The 7,324-nt window shown below is 40.6% G+C and overlaps 1 pseudogene; it reads right to left on the bottom strand.

The window, feature by feature from the left end:
- Positions 1–1,193: 1,193 nt before the first annotated feature.
- LOC101037884 (large ribosomal subunit protein uL23 pseudogene) lies at positions 1,194–1,954 on the bottom strand (annotated as a pseudogene).
- Positions 1,955–7,324: the final 5,370 nt, after the last annotated feature.

Genomic DNA, 7,324 nt, shown 5'->3' with positions numbered 1-7,324 from the left:
TAAGCCACTGAGATTTGGTTGTGCTTTTTTGTTTTTAACCACAGCAGAGCCTATCCTGCTGTGACCGAGTGAAGATTTCGCATTTAGCAATTGGCTTTTTATAAGCATGCAAAGAAAAAGAATCATCTGCTTCAACAGAGATGCTATATCTACTGCTGAGTCAAAATAGAAAACTTTCTTTTTAAGGCTTTTTTTTTTTGGATTTGAATTTTAAATAAGACTTTTTTAAAATAAAGCTTTTATTTTGGTTTTAATATAATTAGGATAATTCGAATTTATTCTTGAGCATGAGAGTAACAGTAGTTTGAGACTCCGAATCATTGGCTGATTCTGCCTGAAGGAAATCACTTCCGTTATTTGACTTCAGGTAAAACTTCAAAGTGGAAAAGTTGATGGGATACGCACATACTGGCTCATATGTAGTTCTGATTGGGCCAATTTACAGGACAGAAAATGACAGTCAAGATTATGATATAAATGTAAAGGAAGCCAGGACATTCCGAGGAAAAACCAGCATACCATGTTTTCTTTACTTCTTTCCTTTGCAGCTTTAAAAATAGGCTTTATTTTTTAGTGCAGTTTTATGTTCACAGCAAAATTGAGCAAAAAGTAGTACAGAGAGTTCCCATATGTCCCCTGCCCCACATACATACACACAGCCTCCCCCGCTATCCTACATCCCATACCAGAGAGGTACATTTGTTAAAGTCGATGGAACTGTATTCACATATCATTGTCACCCAAAGGCCGCAGTTGACATGAGGGTTCCCTCAGTGCTGCACGTGCTCTAGGTTTGGACAAATGCGTGATGACGTATTCCCACCCTTGCAGTGTCCTAAGTATTCCCACCGCCCTGTAGTCTTCTCTGCTCCCCCTTCCTCCTTCCCTTCCTTGTAACCCTTAGCAATACTGCTCTTTTTACTGTTCATAATTTTTTTAAATCGTAGTAATAACAAAATTCATCTTAGCCATTTTTGTTTATTTTTTATTTTTTTATTTTTATTTTTTTCTGAAGTCCCTGTCCTTTATTGGGCAAGGGCTGAGGGAAGCAGACAGACCGGCTGGACATGGCAGATGGGCGTGTGAGGGCAAACTGCTACTCGAAAGCCAGCCGACCCACACTCCCCTGAAATGGATGCTAACGTGCCTCAAACTCTGGGCACTGGTTTCACACACAGCCCCTTCGAGGGATGAAAGGGGTTCTTGCAAAGCTTTTTCTTACCCTCAACCATGGAGGCAAGCTCTGAGTTCTGGTTTTCCTAGGACACTGACGCTAGTCACAAAGATCTCTGGAGTGATCAAGGATGGAGGAGTGAGTGGCAGGGTGAGTTTCAAAAGGATAAGCAGAACAGGAGTCTTGCCCAAGCAGTGGGCAAGTTAGGACAACGGTTCCTGTGTATGGCCTCCCACCCAACCAGAAATTGACAGAGGCATGTATAGGGTGAAAAGATACACATGTATTTAGAATTAGCCAGCTGGACTCCGTTTAGATGATCCCAATTTTGTTGGCAACATCCAAAGCCTCGTAATTAGGAGCCAGTCGAACAGATGCCTTCTTCTCTCCATCAGGCCGAATCAGGGTGTTGACCTTGGCCACATCCATGTCACAGAGCTTCTTCACAGCCTGTTGGATCTGGTGCTTGTTGGCTTTAACATCCACAGTGAACACAAGTGTGTTGTTGTCTTCTATTTTCTTCGTGGCAGACTCAGTGGTCAGCGGAAACTTGATGATAGCGTAGTGGTCAAGTCTGTTTCTCCTGGGGCGCTCTTCCGAGGATATTTGGGCTGCCTCCGGAGTCGCAGTGTCTTGGGCCGCCGGAGGGTGGGTGACGTGCGGATCTTTTTTTGTGTGGCTGTGGCCACCTTTCAACACTGCCTTCTTGGCCTTTAAAGCCTTCGCTTTGGCTTCGGCTTGAGGGCGGGCAGGAGCTTCCTTCTTCGCTTCCGGCGCCATCCTGTGAAAAGGGCCATCTTAGCCATTTTTAACGGTACAGTTCAGTGGAGTGGTAGTACATACATTCAGATGTTGTGAAACTGTTACCACCTTCCATCTCCATGAACTTCATTTTGTAAAACTGAAATTTATACCCATTAAACAATAACTCCCCCTTTCCCCCTCCCTTCAGCACCTGGCAAACACCATTCTAGTTTTTTGGGTTTTTGTTTGTTTATTTGTTTGAGATGGAGTCTTGCCCCTGTTGCCCAGCCTGGAATGCAATGGCACGATCTCTGCTCACTGCAAACTCTGCCTCCCAGGTTCAAGTGATTCTCCTGACTCAGCCTCCCGACTAGCTGGGATTTCAGGCATGCACTACCACACCTGGCTAATTTTTTGTATTTAGTAGAGATGGGGTTTCCCCATGTTGGTCAGGCTGGTCTCGAAATCCTCATCTCAGGTGCTCCAACAGCCTCAGCCTCGTCAAGTACTGGGATTACAGGCATGAGCCACCATGCCCAGGCTCCCATTCTAGTTTTTGTATCTATTAAACTCGTAGAGCATTTGTTTTTTTGTGACTGGCTTCACTTAGCATGATGACCCCAAGGTTCACCCACATTGCTACCAGAATGTCCTCCTTTTTCAGGTGAATGATATTTTATTGTACGTATATAGCACATTTTGCTCATCCATTCACCCTTTGATGGACACGTTGCCTCCACTTTTCATTGTGAATGATGCTATGAATATGGGTGTACAAATATTTCTTTGAGACCTTGCTTTTAATTCTTTTGGAGATATATTATACATAGAAGTGGGATTGCTGGATCATATAGTAATTCTATTTTTAATATTTTGAGGAACTGCCATAGTGTTTTCCACAGCAGCTGTGCCATTTTGCATTTCTACCAGTAGTCCACGACAGTTCCACTGTCTCCACATCTTTGCCAACACTTGTTATTTTCCGTCTTTTTTTTTTTTTTTTTTTTTTTAACATAGTAGCCATCCTAATGGGTAGAAGTGGTATCTCATTGTGGCTTTGATTTGCATTTCCCTAATGGTTCTGTCTCTACAGTTTTGCCTCTTCCAGAATATCATTCCTTTGCAATTTAAATGTGAGGATAAATTTATGCTATTGTTTCTCAGACGTTTCTGTGTTGTAATACTTCCTTTTCAGTGAGAAATTTCAGCTCAAAACTTACAAGATCTTTTCCACTTAGAAAGATGATTTAGGAAAGCCACCTAGAGTAAAAGTTTTTAAACAACCTTAACTAATTTGCTGCATTTCAACATTGAATTTTTGTCGAATAAATATTTGGCCAGATTTCCTGCCTGCTATAAAATTTTTTACAACTGGTAACCAATGACCTAAGGGCCTCCAGTGCAGCTACTAAAACGTGTCTATTTTATTTGGGGACAGGGAGAGGGGGAATGAATCCAAGCACAAAGAAAAACAAGTACTGCTAAATACCTAGCGTTTGCCCTATCTTTACCTCAGATTAACCAGTTAGTTCCTGAGCTGTAGAAAGGAAACCATTTGAGCTTATAAAACTATTTGAAAGTGATTAAAGGGATTAAAAAAAAAAAATCTCAGCTTTTAATCATGATTTTTCATACCTTAAAGAAAAAACTCTACTTTTGCTTTCTGTTCCACAGACATGTTTTTATTCTGAGAGCAGGTTCCAATGAGCAGAAGGCATCACCATTTTGCTCAGTATTGCACCATTAGCAATGATTGGTCACCTAAGTAGAGAGATTGTTCCATTACAAGACAAACTAAAAGCATAAACTAAGGTCTTTTTGTGCCAGCTGCTGGCCTGTCTGAATTAATGCTTTGTTGTTCCGTCTACAACAAATGATGTCATGCAAGTGATTTATTTTCTAAGAGTACTCTGTAATGAAAAACTTGATTGCAGTTAATTGTGGACTGCCTTCATGGTGGTAAGGAGGCTAGGCTGAGGCTGAGCTATGACTAAGGTACTTTATAGTAATTTTATCTTGCTGTCATATAGCAATTAGTTTTCAGCCCTTCCACTTTATAATCCCAAATGACTAGGCAAAACTCTCCTAAACTCCCAAACAGCCCACCAAAGCGAAATAACTGTTTCTGGGCGCTTAGAGAAGGAAGGAGGCAAGAATGATTTACTCTGATGCCACCTCCCTTCTGCTGAGCTTAAAGACATGGGAAACATCTAATTTATAAAATTCACCTAGGAAAAAGAAATGGTAAAAAGTTTATCTAGAAATTAATTGTCCTTCATTAAAGTGAAAAAGGCCAGGCAGTGACTCATGCCTACAATCCTAGCACTTTGGGAGGCTGAGGCAGGAGAATTGCTTGAAGATAGGACTTCAAGACTAAGACAGGGAGACCTCATCTCTATTAAAAAATTTTTTTACATACCGGGACATGGTAGCGTGTGTCTGTAGTCCCAGCTACTCGGGAGGCTGAGTTGGGAGGATGACTTGAGCCCAGGAGGTTGAGACTGCCGTGAGCTGTGAAGACACCACTGCACTCCAGCCTGGATAACAGAGTAAGACCCTGTCTCAGAAAGAAAAAAAAAGAAAAAAGAAAAAGCAAGCTCCTTGAGGGCTACAGCTGTTTCTTCCATCCCTGTATCTCCCCCGCCCAGCACGTGATTGGGACATACTAGTCATCGACTAAACTTACTAATGGAATGATCCAAGATGACAGAGAGCTGACACAGTGCCAGTTTTCTTCAGCGACTCTCTTAGTCTGTTCTTGTGATCTTTATATTTGTTATCTCTTTGGATATTTAAATATATTTATTTTAAAGTACTTTGGGATTCTTCTGTTAATTCTAGTGGAGGTCCCATCTGTTAGTTCACTGACTCCTATGTGATTTGCACACTTTGATTGACTGCATCTTAATGAGCTGTTTTCATTGGAGTCGGGCGCATCCAAGACTGTGGAAATGTCCTTATGCAGCACGATTTCCAATTTGTCTCTTTATTAAGCCCTGCACAGGCTGAGCAGGAGCTGGATTCCCCATGTGAGGAGAAGTATGAAGTGGGGGAAGTCCTTGTAAGGGCTCTAACCCCATTAAAAAATCTATGTGGGTACAGTAGTTAAGACACTGTGGTGTAGTAGTGGCATAAGGATAGGCATATAGGTCAATGGAATCCGACTGAGAGTTCAGCAACAAAACCTTACGTTTATAGAAAAGGGTATCAAGACAATGCAATGGGAAAAGAACAGCCTCTTCAACAAACGATGCCGGAACAGCTGGATAGCTACATGCACAAGAATCAAGTTAGGCGCTTTCTTCAAACCATACACAACCCTTTACTCAAAATGGATCATAAACCTAAATGTAAGAGCTGTAAAACTCTTAGGAGAAAATACTGGAGCAAATCTTTATGACCTTGGGTTAGGCAAAGCATCCTTAGATATGACACCAAATGCACAAGTGACAAAACAAAAATATAGATAAATTGGACTTCATCAAAATTAAACATTTTGTGCTTCTAAGAGAAATTGAGAAAGTGAGAAGATAACCTATAGAATGAGAAAATATTTGTAAATCATATACTGGCTAAGTGGTTTATATATCTAGAATATGTAAAGAATTCTTGTAACTTAATAACTAAGAAACAAAACAACAAATCACCCAATTAAAATATGGGCAAATTATCGGAATAGATATGTACCCAAAGAAGATATACAAATGGCCAATCAACACGTGAAAAGATGCTCATTAGGGAAATACAAATAAAAACAACAGTGAAATACCACTTCAGATTCATTTAAATGTGTGTGTATAATGAAAAGGCAGACACCAGCAAGTGTTGGAGAGGATATGGAGAAATTGGAATCCTCATGCATTGCTGGTGGGAATGTAAAATGATCCATCTGCTTTGGAAAACGCAGTCTGGCTTTTACTCAAAAAGTTAAATATAGTTACCATATGACCAAGCAATTCCACGCTCAGGTAGATACTCAGGGGAAATGAAAACATCCACAGAAAAACTTGTACAAGAATGTTCATAGCAGCACTATTCATACTAGTCCCCAAAACGGAATCAATTTATACTTTCATCAAGTGATAAATGGATAAAATAAAATGTGGTGTATATCTATACAATGGAATATTATTCAGCCATCAAAAGGAATAAAGTACTGATATGTGCTACAACATGAACGAACCTTAAATCATTAGGTGAAAGGAGCCAATCCTAAAAGTCCACATCTTGTATAATTCCATTTATGTGAAATGTATAGAGACAAAGCAGATTAGTGTCTGCCTCGGGCTAACGATGGGGGTATGGTGTGCTGGCTAATAACTGCTTGATTTCTTTTTGGGGTGATGAAAATGTTCTAAAATTAGATTATGGTGATAGTTGCACAATACTCTGAATTTACTAAAAACCGCTGGATTGTGCATTTATTTTTTAATGTTTTTTTTTTAATTTTTAATTTTTGTGGGTACATAGTATTTATGTTTATGGGGTACAGATGTTTTGATTCAGTCATGCAATGAGAAATAAGTACATCATGGAGAATAGAGTATCCATCCCCTCAAACATTTGTCCTTTAAGTTACAAATAATATACTTACACTTCTTAAGTGTTTCAAGTTATTTAAAAATGTACAATTAAGTTATTATTGACCATAGTCAACCCTGTTATGCTCTCAAATAATAGGTCTTATTCATTCTCTCTTTTTTGTACTCAAATTGGGCACTTTAAATGGGTGAATTTTATGGCCTGTCAATTATATTATCATAAGCCCATTTCAAAAAGAAAAAACATAATGCACATGACTTTCCCACGAGAAAGCTGCTCCCCCGAAGGCTTCACTCATCACTGTGGGCTAAGCATAGTGATGACCATCTGAGAGAGAAGCGTATCTACCCAGAGATGGTTACCAACCCCCAACCTGGCTCCACCTGCCCCCCAGCAGACTACATACCTACCCCACACCACTGCAATCCCTGAAATTTACTGCTCAATGGGAGCACCCTTGGGGACATTTTGAAAGCTTTTAAAGAGCAGGGTCGGCCAGGAGTGGTGGCTCACACTTGTAATCCCAGCACTTTGGGAGGCCAAGGCAGGTGGATCACCTGAGGTCATGAGTTCGAGACCAGCCTGGCCAATATGGTGAAACCCCATCTCTACTAAAAATACAAAACTTAGCTGGGCGTGGTAGTGGGTGCCTGTAATCCCAGCTACTCCGAGGCTGAGGCAAGAGAATCACTTGAACCCAGGAGACGAAGGTTGCAATGAGTTGAGATCACACCACTGCACTCCAGCTGGGGCTACAGAGCGAGACTCCATCACACACACAAAAAACAAAACAAACGAACAAACAAAAAAGCAGGGCCAGGAATCCTAGGATGCTGCAATCTATGAGACAGTCTTGCACAAGAA

The sequence above is a fragment of the Saimiri boliviensis genome, chromosome 2 (assembly GCF_048565385.1).
Source record: "Saimiri boliviensis isolate mSaiBol1 chromosome 2, mSaiBol1.pri, whole genome shotgun sequence".
NCBI lineage: Eukaryota > Metazoa > Chordata > Mammalia > Primates > Cebidae > Saimiri > Saimiri boliviensis.
This window is presented reverse-complemented; position numbering and strand designations above follow the sequence as displayed.